Source organism: Sardina pilchardus, chromosome 1 (genome assembly GCF_963854185.1).
Source record: "Sardina pilchardus chromosome 1, fSarPil1.1, whole genome shotgun sequence".
Taxonomy (NCBI): Eukaryota; Metazoa; Chordata; class Actinopteri; order Clupeiformes; family Clupeidae; genus Sardina; species Sardina pilchardus.
The window spans coordinates 47,087,582-47,107,511 of record NC_084994.1 but is presented as its reverse complement, the minus strand read 5'-3'; the positions used below and the strand labels follow the sequence as shown (position 1 = coordinate 47,107,511).

The 19,930-nt window shown below is 40.8% G+C and overlaps 1 long non-coding RNA gene across 1 annotated transcript; it reads right to left on the bottom strand.

Annotated features, from left to right (window-relative positions):
• Positions 1-4,589: 4,589 nt before the first annotated feature.
• Positions 4,590-6,645, bottom strand: LOC134079794 (uncharacterized). Its single transcript, XR_009939130.1, has 4 exons — positions 6,329-6,645; positions 5,754-5,817; positions 5,418-5,499; positions 4,590-5,280 (listed from the first exon to the last, which is right to left on the bottom strand). It is a non-coding gene; the product is annotated as an uncharacterized LOC134079794 (long non-coding RNA).
• Between the last annotated feature and the right edge of the window lie 13,285 nt (positions 6,646-19,930).

Here is a 19,930-nt window from a genome sequence, read left to right as displayed (position 1 = left end):
TAGAGTTTGTTGCTATTTATAGCGTTGTGTACAATGTTTGTTGGTCTTCAGATTTCAATTTTTTAAGTAATCGTTTAAAATGTCCAAGCAGGATAAAAAGAAAGAAAAAAAAACATACACCAGATCAGCCCTCTGTTACTGGTTCAGGCCGACTCCCTGTGAACTTGCTGGATGCACATCCACTGCAGTGGGTATTTAGTAAGGCTATAGCGTACTGCAGAGGGTATTTAGGCTAATGTACTGCAGTGGGTATTTAGTAAGACTATAGCGTACTGCAGTGGGTATTTAGGCTAACATACTGCAGTGGGTATTTAGGCTAACGTTTAGGCTAACATACTGCAGTGGGTATTTAGGCTAACATACTGCAGTTGATATTTAGTAAGGCTAGCGTACTGCAGTGGGTATTTAAGGCTAGCGTACTGTGGGTATTTAGTAAGGCTAGCGTATTGCAGTGGGTATTTAGTAAGGCTAGCGTATTGCAGTGGGTATTAGTAGGATAGCATACTGCAGTGGGTATTTAGGCTAACATGCTGCAGTGGGTATATGCTAACATACTGCAGTGGGTATTTAGGCTAACATACTGCAGTTGATATTTAGTAAGGCTAGCGTACTGCAGTGGGTATTTAGTAAGGCTAGCGTACTGTGGGTATTTAGTAAGGCTAGCGTACTGCAGTGGGTATTTAGTAAGGCTAGCGTATTGCAGTGGGTATTAGTAGGATAGCATACTGCAGTGGGTATTTAGGCTAACATGCTGCAGTGGGTATATGCTAACATGCTGCAGTGGGTATTTATGCTAGCGTACTGCAGTGGGTATTTACCTGGCCTGTATTCGCAATTTGGTGTTGGGGGAATTTCTCATTTGAACTAAGTTAGTGGGTCCCTCGAGATGAAAAATCACAGAGGTGCTCGTCCGCCATAGCGCCACGAATTATGTAATGGTTAAATCAAATATGGCCATTATCGGCTATGATGAAAACTTTTTTGTTTCTGAATGTAGATGCACATGTAATACATCAATTTAGACTAAATATGGTATGTGGAATTCATTGTTGATATTGTTATGAGCATATTGGGTGATTTTGACCTTGAAAGGTCATGGTCAAGGTCATTTATCTCAAAAAGACATGCAAAGCAACTCAAATGTACAATCTGCCCTTATACTGTACACTAGACAGAGTTCACAGAAAATAAGAGGAGAAGGTTTAACTTGTCTTGTATTTTACCAGATGTAGTCAAATTTAAAACATTTCCAAGGTTGGGGTGTGAGCCACAGTTAAATGGTAGTCATTATGTCCAGGCTGTCACTAGGATGCTGATTGTGGAGGATGTGATCAGGTCGCTCATGTTCTGGCAACACAAGAACGAAGCAGAATATCCAGTGCTAGCTCAGGTAGAGACACTGCACTACACTAGCTGCAAATCAACGCTGCCCAGAGCAGTTTTAGGCCTTGATTGTACGAGTGCAGAAGTTGAATTAGGACTTTCTGGAGCTCTCCCAATTCATTGGAGTTTGGCTGGAATTGGTGGCAGTCATCAAAAAGGGTGTAGTCTCTGAAAGAGGACACAGGAAACCTACACATGGCTACTATAGAGGATTCTATACCAATACTTGCAAAAGGTGACTAAATAAACTGGTTCAGAGAATGGAGTGCTTTCAATGTTGCCTTTTGCTATTGTATCTTGATTATATTATTACAGTGCATGCAAATGCACTGTACTGTTCTTCCTAGGCTTCTTATAGTTATTATTCCGCTGATCCCTTTTTCCGTACGCAATTTCCTTCAACCGTTTAACTTAGAAACTTCATTCAAATTTTGTAACGCATGTCTTCTAATGGACCAGGTTGGTATGACTTTTCAACTTTGTAACTTTTATACTTTTTAAACTATAAATTAAAGACTATTAAAAATGTCCCCATAGACTTAACATTGGCCTCTATGACATCACAATCGGGTCGTTAAGCAATTAGAATCTTATTCCAGGTGGCCAGCCCCACCTGCAGCAGCGCTCTCTCTCTCAGGCTTTAAGTATACAATCTCTCTGTGAAGACTACATATCCTGTTAAACTGTTTCCTCTGTCCACAACTGTTTCAAAATAAAAGTCCTCACTGCAATAATACACTATTAAATAATTTAACCATTGAAACCATTCAACTATTTAACTGTTCAACCATTCCAACTGTCAGTTATCATCAACTATGCCTCCAGTCAACTAAATGAAACCTCCATGTACCTAGCAACCAACATAGCAACCATTAAAATTAAGCGTTTATGACGGTTTCCATAGCAACCAACATGATTATACTACAGTAACTTCTTTATTCCTGATAGTGGGCACCATGGATACCCTAGCAACTACTGTTTCAAAATAAAAGTCCTCATTAGCAAGTTAGATAGTTAGCATTGTTAGCATAGTTAATATTTTTTAGCATAACTGCTAGAAATCATCAGCTAAGTTAGCGAGTCAACCTAGTAGCATTGTTAGCATAGTTAGCATTTTTAGCATAACTGTTAGAAATCATCAGCTAAGTTAGCTAATCAACCTGGTTAGCATTGTTAACATAGTTAACATTGCTAGCATAGTTAGCATATTTAGCACAACTGCTAGAAATCATCAACAAAGTTAGCTGATGATTTCTAACAGTTATGCTAAAAATGTTAAGTTAGCCAATCAATCTGATTATCACTGTTAGCATAGTTAACATTGTTAACATACCTGATAGAAATCATTAGTGAAGTTAGAAGTGGAACGTTTAAGCTATCCACATTCAAATTTTAAACGGTCTACTTTCACACTATGAACTTTCATTAAACTATGCAACCACCATGTTTGCCCTAGCTACACCTTATCCATAGATAGATAGTAACCATATCTACATTATCTATCAGTACTTTTTTGCATTTTCATGCACTGGTAATTCCTTGGAACTGCATTTCTAGTTTTAGATTGAGCTCTTTCACAGAAAAATAGAGATTCCTCCATTTAACAGAATTGATATGGAAATTATTATTTATTTTTTTTACATTCATAATCATTAAAACTCCAAAGTCACACTTTACACTTTAGTCACACCTAAACACTTTATGATTTTGAACACACAATCATTATTCATAGAAATTAAAACATTAAGAATAGATTCGTGTTGAAGTTTTTTTGGGGGGATTTCTAGAGAAGTTGAGCGTGAGCATCCATCTATCGTTAGTGTCCATCTGTGTCCCTGGAGGAGGTACAGCATCTAAATGCCCTTCTTATCCTCTGAAAGAAGCCCTTCAGTCCCTTCTTCTTGCTGGACTTGACTAGCCTGATTACCATCGACTTGAAATGCTCTGCAAGACTTTAGTCTGACCAAGAGCCTGTGCTACACGGTTTCTCCAAGTGCTTGGTTGACCCGCCTCCTTTAAGTGCCTCGATTTGCTACTGGTCGATGTCAGAAAGCGGCACAGATTTGGGGAATTCAGAAATCCTTCCCGATTAGCAGTTGACCAGACCAGCGGCAGCAACGTCACTGGGAGGGCGTGCCAGGCTAGGACTTGACTCTCTCTGACAAAAGAAATAGTAGCATATTTTAAATAACTTATGATACATATAAAATGCAGTAAAATTATATGCTATATGGAGAACTTACCAGATGGTAGTGCTGCTTGATAGACTCTGGTCATCTTTTGAGTCATTTGACATTATTATAGTCAATGCTCTGTCTTGGACACTCTGAACAAAAATGAAATCAGGGCATTGGTTAATGTCATAACCACAACCACATAAACATGGACCCGACCTTTTAGAAAGGTATAGTACCTGAATATTTTTTTCCACGTCTTGAGCCTCATCCTCCATCTCCCAATCTGAAACTTCAGGGCACAATTCTTGTGTCTTGAGCTCTCAGAAAGATGAGACCCAGATGGGAGCTGTACTGCAGGAGAGGCATCTGAAGGCAGGAGCCCAGGAGGCGGTGGCTTCAGTGGAGGTGATGACTCGATCACAGTAAATGCAGGGGGTAGCATCACTGGAGGAGTTGTTAGGAGGAGCAAAACCTGGAGGTGGCTGCACTGCAAGTGCTATGACAGGTTCAGCAAACCCAGGGGGTGGGTTCACTACTACTGAGGCATTAGGAGCAAATCCAGGAGGTGGCCCTACTACAGATGTTACGATAGGGACCACAGGTGATGCAACAGGGACAGAGAACCCAGGAGGTGGCTTCACTATGGGTAAGATGCCAGGAAGCGTAAATCCAGGAGGTGGCTGCACTGCACTTACACTCTTAGAAAAGAAGGTACAGAATTGTACTTTTAGAGGTACAACGGCTCGCCACACCGGCAGTACCCTCAAAGGCACATAATTGTACCTTTTAACCAGGGTACATATTTGTACCCTTTGGTGGCACATATGTACCCTATAAGGTACAAACTTGTACCTTTATGTAATGGAACAAAATTGTACCCTTGGAAAAGGTACAAATATGTTCTTTTCAGGGTACTGCCGGTGTGGCGAGCCGTTTGTACCTTTAATGTGGCAAATGTGCACCCCAAGACAAGATGAAAACAGTACAAGCAATATTTTGAACTTACACATTTATTAATGTTTTCACAATTTCAATATGGTGTAATACAATAAATTATTTTCCATTAAATTCCAAACATCACAACAACAAAAAATGTACATGATAGTCCAACAATGTACATGATGGTTTAACATGGATCAACTTTGAATGCAGGTGTCTGAATCTTTAAACACTGGAACTTTTTTTAAATGGAGAGGACAATATACAGTATGTTAGTGTGGTGTAATGAATCATACAGCAACATTTAAACCAGTGAGCAATTAGCTAGAAAAAAAGCACACAATGAAATGTTGCAATGTTCCCAAATTCCAATCCTTACAAATAGGTGGAATAGGGTGTGGTGTTAAAAAAGGCAGAGTCTAAAAAGACACTTAAGTCCAATATCTAACTGGAAGAAAGCCAGCATATTGTTCAAGAAAGGGTGCTAAGTAATGCTAAAGAGAAAGAATGCAGTGGAGGCTGCTGTTACCCCCTCTTCAGTTTCTCTTCCTCTGAGCATGTCTACTCCATCCCACTTTGACTTAAGGCTGTGATATGCGTCCCAAGCATGCGGTGCTTAACGAAAATTGCAATGCAGCATGCAGGAGTGTTGTGTGCTTCCCAACAATTGGGGCCGCACGTCAATAACGCAAATCTTCGCCGCCCACAAATGTGCACAGAGATGTTCTCATATCTTTCAACAGCAGTAGTATCCTCACTAATGGCCGCAGGGGTTAGAAGTCTGTTGGAAGCAATAAAATGCACACACAAACCTCAGAGTTAGAATTTTCCAACCACACAAATGAATGGCCTAGATAATGTAAAATACTTTGTCTAATATTTACAGTATACTGTACGTGGCTGTGTCAATCCGCTCACCTATCTTGGATCTGCAATGAGTTCCATGGACTGACCCCAAACTTCTCACTTCTTTTTTCACCTCATCTTCATGAATGCTGCTCTGCTTTGACAGATACAAATGCCATATGCAATAAAACAATAGCATTACACAAAATAACAGAGCAATAAAATAACACAAATATAGCCCTAACAAATATAAATTGCATTAGTCTTAAATGAAAATAAGCATACAGTAGGCTACACGCATTATATGATTAATTTAACAATGCAATACTTATGTGTAGTCTAAAATGAACAACAAAAACAAATACCATCACTATTCATACAAAACAAAAATGTGTTACTGTAACTTACGTAGCCATTAGATCCTTTAGGAGAGGTAGCCTACTTCATTTCCCCCACGTATTCCGCCCATAATCTGCATTGGTGGGATTAACATAACACAAATTGGTCAACATAGGCAACTCAACTAATTCATTTCACATCAAAATAAAGATACTGTTGGGAGTGATAACGTTACTTACATGATTTTTCAACTGCACTAACTTTAAACCAGCCTTTTTTGAGACTTTGAATCAGCACGTTTGGCTAATTAATAATAATCGTGCTTGGCTATCAGTAAGAAGCTATCCAATGATAGCTAGCTAGCTGGCTTCTACAATCGACAAACTTAATTAACCATGTTAATATTTAAGATGGTGTTTACATGCTTTCGATAATGTATGACTATCATGATAGATATTACGGAGGAGGACTCTGTTGTGTGCTTTACTTATCTTTTTCCTTGCAAATTTTAACATGGGCTAACGTTAGGCTAGGTTGCTAGTGACAGCTAGTTATAATGTTAGCTTTTTAGCTACTCATTTGGCTCAGTTAACAGTCAGTATTCAAAGTTACCACCCGAATTTCCTTACATTTCAAAGCCTTACCTCTGAAAAGCGTTCATCTTCTTCCAAATACATGTTTCATGCACACGTGTTTTCTCAAACTTCAGAAGCTCCTCTGCTAAAAGCTGCTCCATCACTTGGTGACTGAAAAGTTACTTTGAAGAAAAAATAACGGTTGCTCCCAAATCTCCTCCCCCAACTTTTGAGTGACATGCCACTGATTGTACCTCAAAGGTACATATATGGTCCTTTTGCGAATTTATTTAGAAAAGGTACATAAATGTTCCAGAAATGGTACATATCAGTACCTTGAGGTTCGATTTTGATCCCTGCAAGGTACATTGTCAACATTTGTACCTTAAAGAACAAAAATGGACCCCAACCGTACCCTTATTTCTAAGAGTGTACAGCATCAGGCAGAGGGAACCCGAATGGTGGTCCAACCGCAAATCCAAGAGGCAGAGTGAATCCTGGAGGTCGTCCGCCTGCAAATCCAGGACGCAGAGTGAATCCTGGTGGTGTTTCGACTGCAAATCCAGGAGGCAGATCGAATCCTGGAAGTGGTCCAACTGCGAATCCAGGAGGAAACCCAGGAGGCTTCACTACAGGTAAAGTATTAGGAAGAGTGAACACTGGGGATGGGGGTAGCTTCACAGCATGTGATGCGTCAGGGATAAAGAAACCTGGAGGTGGCAGTAATGCACTTGAGGTAGGCGACTCCTTGTGTTCCTCACATGAGATGTTATTCAGCAGTTTCACATTATCCTGCAAAGTTGTGACAATCACGGTGCTAATCATAGAGCTGTGAGGTTTATCTTTCAACAATGTGCGTAACTGATCCTGAATATCACACAAAGGGATGGACTCATTCACTTCATTGTAAACCAGGTCACCTAGCTGTTCGATTCTATGTGATGGCTGTTCTTTCAGGTGACAGGCAAGAGAATGTGTTTCCTGGGATTGGAAAACAGTAACGTAGTGAGAATACAAATCTGGTCCGCCAGTTGAAGGGACAGAATCAGGTCTTCTTTATCTGCTAGAGTCACTGGCATAAGGTCATGGAGAAATCTTGCCACTACACCACATATGACATGTTCAAGGTCAGCGCAAGGTGGAAGCTCAACATGTGTGTCTATTTTCCTGTAACGGCATACAATCTCAAGTTGGACACCAAACGGCCAATGTCTCTGGACACTATCCTGTTCTTATTGGATAACGCCTCCATGAGAGATTTCATGTTGCAGTACAGTGTCAGTAGGTCCTTACAGATGGAGTTCACCATACACACCACTTCATCCATGTTGAAATAACAACTCACTTTATCTTGCTTCTTGGTGACGCTGACACCAGAGAGGGACAGTTTGTTTACCACATACTCCACCAGTGGCCACCTATGAGCTTCGAATGTAAATTCTGTTGTAGGGATACCTCCCTGAAATGACTTTTTGCAGGTTGGGATGCCTGCATTGTGATATTGTGATCGTCTTATTTGATTAGCACTGAAGGAAACAATGACATCTGTTTCACCAGCATCCCCCCTAAACAAATTACCCTAAACCTGTCGACCTCCAAACATGTGACTACTCTCAAATGTCCTTAACCTGTCACGAACTGACCTTAGTAACACCAAACATAGAGAGCGTTAGATTTTGATTAAAAACAAAGCACCAGAGGTGGAAAGTAACGAAATACATTTACTCAAAATACTGTATTGAGTAGCTTTTTTGTGTATTTTGGATTTTTTGAGTAGTTTTAAAAATCGGTATTTAAAATTTTACTTGATTACATTTTCTGTGAAGTATTGTACTTTGTTACATCACAAATCTAATCAGTTACTTGAGTAAAAAAAAAGAAAAGAGGAAAAAAGAGAATCGTCGGAACTACTAAGGTGACAATGATCAGCATGTCCTTCAATAGGGCATGAAGCGGTCCACTAGGGATGCTCAACTAAATAAACAAAAGCCTACTTTATGAATCGTTGTGCAGGTGGACTATAGGCCTACCATTTTGCGCTTTAGCAAGGGAGAGTGAGAGCGACCAGATTGTCTTTATTAGCCTATTTATAAACAAAAAGGCAAACTTTACATTTTGTCTGACATTCATTTTGACATTTAATTTTGACATTGAAATATTCAGGTAAAATAAAATATACAGTGGAAAGCATAGGCCTACATAAGCAGAAATAGCACCTACTTTCTCACTACAAATTAGTATTAAACCTCATGTGCCTGACCGTTCTAATTTTAAAAAGGAGAACTTTAGTGTGATTATTTAGGCTGGGTGAACCCTGCCTGAACTTTCGGGGAATTTGAATTTCGCCCGGCAGCTCAGGCTGGATACCAACAGATCTACTTTCACTGTTTCATTGCCAGAATCTTTGGCTCCAATCAGAAACGGCCATACTCTAGTCCTGGCACGCTATTGGCCGGTGATGTGACGATAACGAAACTTAAGCAGCAACAAAACGAAAGCAGCAGCCGCTGTCGCTTCTGTTTTGGAAGATGTTAAAGGTAAGTTTTCTTTGAAAACAGAACAAAAACTTGCCCTGGAACAGTTCATACAGCAGAAGAACATGTTTGTGATTCTACTGACCGGCTTTGGTAGGCTAAAAGTTTAATTTACCAACTAGCCCCGCTCGTGGCAATTGCGTACGGAGTCATTTGAACGATGCATATTGATCACGCCTCTTTTGCAGTAGAATCAAAGCGCATCTTCCCCAGACTAATGTTCAATCTTAAAAGATTGACCTTAGAATGGTGAAAACCAGACTAGTGATTTTTCATATAGATCTCCATTTCTCAAGGTCATGGAGTAGCCCACTGTCAGTATGGGAAAAAAACCCTCAGACAATCGGTATTACTTAGCAATTTAGCTGCCTTAGCTGCCTCCCTAAACAAAAAAAGTAACTAAGTAACTTTTACTTAAAGTACATTTTTAATGAACTACTTTTTACTTTTACTTGAGTATATTTTCAGATGGGTATTGTAACTTGTACTTGAGTAATATTTCAGCAAAGTATTGGTACTTTTACTTGAGTACAATATTTTTGTACTTTTTCCACCTCTGCAAAGCACTATCATTGATGCACACTAAGCATGTACTGTACATACATGTCCAGACGAGCTGCCATCTTTCAAAAATGGAAATTTCATGGTCAGGGTACCCAGAAGGTCTTCATACATTTTGTGACTGGGCATATATGTATATACTGTGTATATATATACATATATATATATATACAGTATATATATATATATATATATATATATACATTTCTACACAAAAATCACTGTGAAATGAATCGCTATCATACGACACATTGTACTTACAGTACTGTGAAGAAATAGAGTTTTTTAAATGGTCTAGTTCCTTCATGAACACTTGTAATTTCATCACCGGAAAAAGCTTCTTGATCATCCTTTCCGTTAGTCCCAAAAGAGTCTCTCCATCAATTTCCTGCTCTGTAAAATAAATAAATAAATAAAACTATTTCACATGCATGTTTACAGCAGCACATCACGCCAATAAACATTGTTATTAGGGAAGCAAAAAATAGTGGTCAAAAACAGAGCCTTTTCTAAAGGGTGAAGCTCAAATTCTTGATTTTTTTTGTCAATCGTTTGAATTATTGGTGTTTCCCCTCGAACCGCATGCACCACAATGGCTTCAAGGGCCCAAATTCTGAAATTAGTCTGGGGTAATGGGTCAGGTGGAGTTTGGGGGTGAAAGTAGCGGTTCCGTATCATTGGTCCGACATCCCATAAGTCCGACATCTCATTAGTCCGAAAATGAACCATTGACCAGAGATCCCATTAGTCCGACATCCCATTGGTCCGAAAAAAAGAAGCCCATTGGTCCGACATCTCATTAGTCCGACCATACAATACATAAACAAATCCAGACTTTGGTCTATTTCCTAAAAACTCCGTCTACCACTGTTTACAGTTAGAGTGATGTGACGCTATTTGTAGTTTGATTTCAATAGCAGGGACATAGGCTAGTGGATGGGTGCGTGACTGTCATGCAGGTGACCCAAGCTCACATCCCGCGATGAACTTCATCTACTGTAGCATGAGATGTGTTTTATATTTTTGCAAACGAACATCGAAGCAAACGTGTTTCAGTCGTATAAACTTTCATACGCCAAAACCACAAATTAGCCTACATTCCAACATAGCTAAACGTAGGCTATAGGACAATGAACTCCTACCTTTATGTTCTAGGCTACAAGTTATCCACAGTTAGTCCACAGTTATTTCCATCGTGCGTTCTTCTCGATATGAGCTAGAAATAGAGCCTTGCCATATTCTTCTATCACACAGGTCTGACTAAATTCAAAGTTTCACTCCAGAAACTCGTTTTAATTTGTGCATAGTCCTGGCTTCCCAAAATGTCGCACAACACACTGCCACATTGGTTTAGGTGCCATTTCTTAAATATTACATTGTTTAATTGCATATAATAACTCTGTTCTCATGTAATATCATTGTATGTGTATGTAGCCTACTTATTTCTATGTATTTTTTATATGCACGCGCACCCGCGCACCTTACCCGAATGCGCTATGATGGGGGCGGTCTGAAGAGGGTAGCAAGTGCGTGTGAGATTTTGAATCTGTGGCGCCAGTAGGCCTAGCCTACTCAGTGCTGCGGCAACGAGTGTTTGTAAATGTTTTCCTTTGAGTTTGAAACTAACAACAATACCGATGAAACGTACTTTCACATTAAACGCTGTGCGCAGTTTGGACCGTTGCGTTACCAAACAGAGGACGCACGAAGAGAAAAAGCCTTCGGGGACTGCTGGTGCATTCACCAGATTTGGTGAGATCGATTGCTTTTCTGTGTTTTCATATTGCTTGGTCTAGCAGAGAGACAGCAATCGCATTTTCCCTTTTTTCTGAGCATTATATTTTTTGATTGCTGCGGCCCTTTAGTTTTCCTGGATTGGATTATTGACTCTTGTGCGCGGTCCTGGCAAAATACAGGACATCTTTCGTTTAGTTTGGACTTTTAGGTTTATTTTCGGGACTGAATGAAAGGGGGAATTGCAACGCTTGGGATTGTTTGGGACATTTAATTGTGTGTGAATAAAACGCCACTGTGCACGACCTGGGTTATTGTTTGGTGTGTGTCTTCCTTTACTGTTAAACCGAAGAAAGCGACATTGTTTCATTGTTATAATCAAGAGACGCACTCAGATGTGTAGTCTACGTAGTAGCCTACTTCATTCTCAGAATTAGCCTATCTGTTTATTGCCATTCATATTTAGTCATTCAAAAAAACCCTTCTGCGTTTAATTAACACAGCCGAAGGTAAACGGTTGATTGTTACAACAGGCTAGCACATTTCCACCTGTTGTTAGACACACAATGCTGTCTCCTCTTTTCCGCGAATTTTGCATCTTTCAGTTTCAAGTCATCCATGCATCTCTACTGTGTATGGTCGGACTAATGGGACGTCGGACCAATGGTTCTCTTTTTTTCGGAGTAATGAGATGTCGGACTAATGGTATCTCTATTGAATGGTTCATTTTCGGACGAATGGGATGTCGGACTAATGGGATGTCGGACCAATGGTCCGGCCCCGAAAGTAGCAGGGAACAGGGTTTTGAAATCAGACAGAAATTCACCAATTTGCAAGCTGAGGACGGGGATGGTTTCTTTGATGTTGGAAGAAAAAAGGATCTCACCAATCTCACGGCACTTAAAAAAAATACACCATTGGACGTCACCCTCTGGAATGTAATGGCCAATAAGAAAGGGCAAAATCCTGAACAGACACCAGTTTTGTGATGCTGTCCCTTGTAATTTGTTCCGTTTCAAGCTGTTTTGTGATAATTTCTGTGGAACGTTGCTTCTGTCATTCTTTCCAATTTGAAATGCATCCAACTCTGCATTCACACTCGAGACTGAGACAATGTTGCGGGAATGTAATGCCTTGACTACTTCACAGATTACCACAGGTACAACTCCCTCCAGGAAATCGTGCATTAAATCAGGGGGAAATGCTTGTGTGACATCGAAGTATGGCAGTTTATTAAATGGACATTCACTGACGACCCCATAGGTCTGTTTTGATATCGCAGGGCTCTCCCTCAGTGCTTCCAGGTGGGATTTGTGCACTTCAGATGATGTTCTTCGTTAACATGGAGTTTTAAGTCATTATAGGGGACCATACATTAATGACACACACGTCCACTACTGAAACAGCTGAGCTGCCAAATTGTCTGCAGAAATTGACCCTTCCAGAGCCACGCCCTAAAACCGCCACAGGCCAATCGTGGCTTAGCAACCCGTAACTAGGCAAGCAAGGCCTGGCAAGCTTTCGAGTTTTTGCCATGTTAACCTATGGAGACTGCATAGCCTGTGGGCCATTAAGGGCATTTATTTGGATGTGTGGTGCCCCCAAACACGTGAAATCACGGTGAAATAACATGTAGAACTATAAAGACATGATATAGTTTGAAATACGTATTTTTCTAACTTTAAATTTTGCATATTGCGTGATATTTCCATAACCGCGAGATACGTTTCACGATGGCGGCAAAAAGTTCTTAACAGACATTCAACGAGACGTATGTATAGCCCGTCAGCAATTCTGTCTAAAATAATACCTATTTGAAGTACCAATCATGTTATGTTGTCAAATATTGACGTTATGGAAGTATAGCTTAAAACGTTATGCTAGTTTTGTCCCCCGCCCGTTTCATTAGTACTAGCCTGGAGGAACCATCGAAAACAACGCATACCTTCGACTTTTGCTTGAATAACTCATGAACGGTTTTGTTCAGAGCTGAAAATGCAACTGTAGTTGACAGAGGACAGATGTAGCTCGCTAGTGACCAAATATGAGCTTTCAGTGTGGTGCGATGTCTTTGTAAATTACATTTGTTTAAAAAATCCCGTGTCTCCTCCATTGTAATAGACGGGCAAGGTGCGAAAGTTTGACAGGCGTAGCAACAGTAACTATGGAGGGCGGGACTTCTGGAAGGGTCAATTGTTGCTAATGCTGCCTTCACATGCACACTTTGCCCATTCACATTGAACCTCAGCCCATGAATATGTAAAGAGTTCAGATCATCAATGAGGGGGCGCAGAATCTCTCTGTAGGAATACCTTTGGAGTGGTTTGTTCTTCACAAGAATCCATAGGTGTATGAACCTGAGTTGGGACTTAAAATTTGACTCAAGATTGCCAATTGTAAAATACAGTGCAGCAAGTTTGTGAAGTGATTTTTGGAGCCTATGGATTTACAACGTCAAATTCATCAGTGTAGAGGCTTAATCTGACAATGCTGGCATCTCCAAAAAAAAGGACTTCCTTGGAATATCTCTCCGTCAGTATAATCACTAAAAGTAAAAGCACTTGGGGATCTCTGACAGGTTCTTTGGAATGATTCAAAAACATCAGTGTTCTCCAGGTGAGTCTTGAGAACATCTTTTATCGGTATGTACTGAAATGAATCCTCATTCCCCTTGCTGTTGATGCCTAGGTTCCACAAAATGAAGGTGCTCTTTTATGGAGGTAGATTTGTGTCTTTATTATTCAATCATAAAAAAGTGTGCTTCAATCAAAAAATATATCTTCAATCAAAAAAACATTCTCTTCTGTCAAAGAAAACATATTCAATCAAAGAAATAAATTGACTCAAAAAATGCCTTTGAACACCTTATTTCTTTTATTGAAAATGTTTTTTGTGACAGAAGTGAATTTTTTTTTTGTTTAAAGCAGCTTTTTTTGATTGAAGTAATGTTTGGGCCATAATATGGGTAGGACATTTGTGTCTTTATTATTTAATAGAAAAAGAGAATTTGTGACTCTCCACGGCAAAACCAGTCGCTTGTCGCAACAGACGTTTCTGAGAAAAATGACCATTTATGTCACTTGTGCTAAAATCGTGGATTTTTTTTGTGTGTGTGTTTTGAAACAGTGGGAGGTCTACACTGTACGGCCGTGAATACATTTCGCCGAAAAACTGACCTTTTCTAGTCTAAAAACGTGAGTTTCTTGAGGTGAGAAAGTTAGAGGAAGCAGGAAGTTAGAGGCGTCTCGTTTTTGCCGCTCTATTCCAATTTTTACGGTAAATGCACTCATTGACAACCACCAAGCCATCCGCGTACTGTGTCGCTGATACAAGTACCGTAAATCTTGTAATAGCTGCGACCTTACAAAGCGTTCGTCAGTGTTGAGCCGACGGTTAACTTCAGAGGCAGATTTCTCCGTTTTTCTCTTGGCATGACAGGATGAACTCAACTCCTTTGAATGTTTATATTTCAGTAATATGACGTTCAATTCATTAGATACAGGTATCGTTTTGAAGGTTGATTATGCCCCTTCCTGAAAACGTAATAAATATGATTTTGAAAATTTGGACAATGTGACTGATTTGGCCATGGAAGGTCACATTTATGGTTGCCGGAAAGCCAGGGACTAGGCTAAAGAGAGCTGTGGTGGAGTGAGTTGTTGGGAAGAACATGAAGCAGTATTCAAATGATTGTTGTCTTGTAATAAGCCTATTCTGTTAGATATTTAGATTACATAAAGTTTGCTAACAATAGTCAGCATTGACTAGCGTTAATGTTCGCTGTTGCCTTAGCCTGACTCTCGCCAGACCCTTGTAGTTCCGCCATGCTCCACCAGAGGCGTTTCGCTGAGCTCCACACAAGGGTCTGGGCTCGAGGGCAATCCAAACTCCTTCCAGGGAGCAAAAAATGATGAACCAATCAGGAGCGCCGAAGCGAGTGTTTGATTCAAACAACAATGGCGGCACGCAGCGAGGAGTCTTGTGCTGACATTGATTCTGCTATTTCAACCGTTTTGTTGAATCAATCGAGTATTCATTCTTTAAAAGATTAACAGAGAATGGTTTTGATGGCATTTATTGGTGGCAAGGATATTTTCACTCTTCTTCTGACCGGGTTTGGCAAGAGCTTGAAGTAGCCTAGCACGTCATTCAAAATAACGGACAAGTGGTTTATCAAATCACATGCAAGGATTTTTTTTATAAGGCCCCGCCTTCAGAAATACATCTCCTATCGAGAACTCTCAGATCCTTGTGTGAAGCTCAGCGAACTACAAGGATCTGGCGAGAGTCAGGTTAGTGTAGCCTATGTTACACTGACATTAGTCAAGGTAGGCTATCGATAGCATTCTAGCAGCTAGTTATGGGTCATTCCGCCGAATGAGTGCCATTTACTGTTTGTAAAACCTCAAAAATAAACTTTAGATTTCATTCCTTTTGAACATAGAAGTTAACAATATAGACATTTACTAATTCAAAATGAGTACTGGTCAATCTCAGGCTAATTTAGTTAATGTATTACACCATCCGAAAGTTGATGACCATCAAATTTTTTTCTTTGCTGTTACCGAAACTTCAATTATATTTTAAAACCATGTATAAAAGTATTTTAACCACTTATATTGTTTTCCCATTAGAAAATATGTTAATGTACATGAAATGGTTGGTTACATGATGAAATACCAATATTTATGACAAAAATGTACTATATTTTGGCCAAATTTGTCGGGGTTTTTTTTTAAATGCAAATTAGACTTTATCTTTTCTTTTTGTTTAAAAACATCAATTTAATCCAAAGATTGAGCATTTATGTTATTAAGCAATAATACAACTGATGGAATCAACATGAATGTAAAAACTTCTCAGCTTCTCTTTTTTTAGAGGAAACCATTAAGTAACCGGAAAAACATTTGGGTAACAGGAAAAAAACAATGGTAACAGGAATGAGTAGTCTGGCATGTATTAAGTATTGCAGTTGCTTTGGCACAATAAACAGAGTATCATGTGAACATTCATTGACAAATGTTAAAAAATATCTCAATGAAGCATTGAATAGATGGAGACTTCATAACAGCGCATCAGATATGGGTGTCTACAGTGACTTAAAGACAACATGGAGCACACAGAAGAATACTGAACATTGGCAAATGTTAAAATATCTCATTGCAAAGTATTGAATAGTGGGAGTTAGAAGTGTGTATAAAAATATGAACTGATTGTCTGAATGAGTGACAGCTCAACATGGAGCACACAGAAGAATACTGAACTGCATCTAAAGTCTGTGTGTGGGGGTTTGAGAAAGAGTAAAGAGATAGTGAGAGATCTGAAGTCCTAACTGAGGGGATGTTTGAGTGTGGAGAGAGGTCTTGTACGTGTGTGTGTGTGCACGTGAGAAGACAAGAGGGGATATGTAGAGGCTCTTGAGTCTCTCCTTTTGGCATATCATGAATGCACATTGGTTCTTTACATCTGTAAAACGGACACAAACAAAAAAGTTAAGATATTATGTTCTTGGCCATGGCCATTTCCAATGCATTAGAAAATATTCTACATTGTCTAAAAAAGTATTTATTTTCCCCAGTTTTACAATTGAATAGAATTCAAGAAGTAACTAACCTCTTCTAGGACATTCTGAAGGTTTGCCCAGATTTCCCTGTCGACTTCTACGTGGCGTGATGTGACAGGCTTGTGTGGCATTGCGGAGAATCGACTACGCCACCCCAGGTATTAGAGGGAACCCAGGGACATCCCTTAGAACCAATAGGACACACAGCTTCGTTGGTGAGGAGGCAGAGACGTGGTTTCCAATTACATATATTTTTATTACATAACAGCATGTACACAGACATACAGAAATCAGGACACTAATCAGGCTGTGACTTTAACAGGTAACCCTGCTAGCGGGCGCTGTACCCCAAAAGGCAATCAAAGTGCTCCACACAGGCATGACCACACGGTGGACTAACAGTAGTACTAGCTACATTCAACACAGCACACGAAAAGGGGAGTGGCGACCACCACAGGAGTTCCCCCAAACAAACAGCCCAATATACCTAATTATCACACATACAAGGACAAAACAAAATACTACACAAACACCCAACAGGCCATTAGCAAATGGCAAACAAAAGACAAACCTACTCTTACACCTATACCTACATACACACAAGCACACACACACACAGGAATGCCATCAGCAGACGACAACGGGGCCAAACAGGAAGCTGGAGCCACCCGAACAGACGTCACTGGCTGCCGCGGAGATGTCGCCGGGAGTGTGGGGAGCACAGGACAGCACATGCAACATGTGTGCGCACACACACACACACACACACACACACACACACAGTGTTGATAAAAAAGCGCAGAAACAGAGCAGCCTCGTCTGTCGGCTTCCACCCGAGCTCAGGCCTACAAGAGTGAGGAACATCATTATAACGAGCCACTCAGTCACCGAAATCATAAAATAAAACTAAAAGGAACCTACCACATTGGTCAACATGGAGTACATATGACAAGGGAGCAGGCACCACGGGGCAGGGTGCTTCCAGCAGTCCTTGACGGACCAAAGCAGATCCAGTGCACAGGGCGAGTGAATCCAATTGCTGGCTTGCTGCAAAACAGCCATAGTGCTACTGACCGAATGCTAGGGACAGAGCCCATGGAGCTGGGGTGAGAGCCATCCGGGGATCACGCATTCAAGACCCCTTCCAACATGGCCTCTCTTCTACCCCCTTTATAGAGATCTGAAGGCCTTTTCAGGTGCAAGCAATTAAGCACAGGGGCAGGGCAAGGAGAGCAAGTTAATTGCTACCCATTTGGAACTGAGCAGTGTGCGTCCTGCTACACTTGGGAGGTGGGATGATGGACACAATGTCGTCAAGCACATACCAAAGGACACCATCTCGTATGGGCCAGAAAAATCTGTTGAACCCTATACAGGCCATACTGCGGACCTCAACATGTGTTTCGTTGATGTCAGTGATAACTCCAGGGTATAAATCGCCATCATACTTGAGGACACACCACTGGCCAACTGATTCAGGCCTTTGCCACTCTCTGATGTCTGTTGATGTGGATGCTGTTGATGTGGATGATGTGGATGCTGTTGCAACTGCCTGACTGAATGTGAAATGCTTTGCGTCAAAGCATTTACAGAGGAGATTCTGTGCTGCTGTGCACATGCAGCTGACATCCCTGTACACAATTTCTCCATAAGCAAGAGTAACTGCTTGATGCATCCGCATGGTGGCCGGAAGAGGAGGCAAATTATTGGGCATGCCTAAAACTGCTTTGTCAATGTCCTCCTCATTAACATCAACAGCTTTACAGAGGTGCAGCCTTGCTGAGTGCTGAGTACAGCTCTGCAGCACCAGGAATGTCAGTTCCCTTGCAGACTAGGCGGTCTGCCGTCCTTTTCAGTGCCCCTCCTACACCATCAGGGGCACCTTTCCCATGGCTCGCCTCGAAGAAGTTTCATGTTCCTTCTTTAAAGCCTCTCTTTGGAAGCTCAGTGCTTGCCAAGTACAGGTTGCCTCGCTGCCTGTACTGCGTACATGGACCATCACTGTAAAAATGAACCGTCGTTATGTGAGAGTATGTGCTCCGCACATAATCTAGCACAGGGGATAAGTGCTGCCATATTGCTGGTGGGCCTTTTAGTCGTGAGGGAGAGATTGAACAGAAGGACAGTGGACTGGAGTTAGAATGCACATAGAGCACACCTGTGTGCAATGTTGCCTGCTGGTGTGAGGCTCCAAAGTGGACCGCTTGTATTTCAGCACTGTATTTACACATATAAATCTCAGAAAAGTCCATGTGAATTAAACATTCACGCATAAAAATGTGCCTCCTGCACCTATGCAGATGGAGGTTCAGTTGGTTCAACAGTTCCTCAAGAGTGGCCCGGAACTCCTTCTTCATGGTGACCTTTGATGTTTTGTTTGGGTCATTCTTGTGCTCCCTATCCACTGTTGCCCATGCAGGTAAGTAACCTCACTCTCTGCTGCATATGGTCTTGTGACTGGGCAAGACAGGTCTTTGCATTCATTGCAGTCACCATACATGCATTTTATGTTTTCAGGGTCACATGTAATTGATCTCACCAGTTCATCCAAATTAACAGTGTTGATGACCCTGAGTTGGTGTAGCTTCTGAATGATGAATTCCAAATTCTCATGCATTTTGCACATGCACGTCTCACGATCACTCAGTGTTGGAGCCACAACCCAGAATGGACGTAGGGAACAGAAAAGCGAGTGAGAGATGAATCTTTCTTCAGCCAAAAATTTCAGATGCAAGTTCTTCATTGTATCCAAAAGGAAACATTTTTGTTTTCTTGTTTTTTTAAGGGTGATTGCCTGCTTTTTCCCTGTCGCCATTCGGCTCACATCATCTCTCTGATAAAAAGCAATCACGCTGTCCACCAGATCATTTCCCACCCTTTTGTTTCTCTTTCATTGGTAAGTGTAGCCATTGGTCTCAATATTCCACCTTGCCTTTGAAAAACCCAGTGAAACTTGGGCTAATCTTTGCATTCTGTATTTTCAGGGACCTTCCCTGATCACTTTTGAAATGATTTGCCTTTCCTTCTCCCCCTTTGCTTTTATGAACTTACTCCTGATGGTTTCTACCAATGCATGATGGAAGAGCAGTGTTTTTTGAACAGATGAGCGTGGAAGCTGTGCCATTTTTCTTTTGACCTTTGTTCGCGGAGACTCATTTTTTCTTTTCAGTCTTTGGACCTGTTTTTTGTATCTCTTTTTTCCGTATTTCCTTTGTCAGAAGATGTTGTAATTCTTCCATTTGTTTCGTTAACTTCTTTCTTGTACTCCTGAACCTTCGC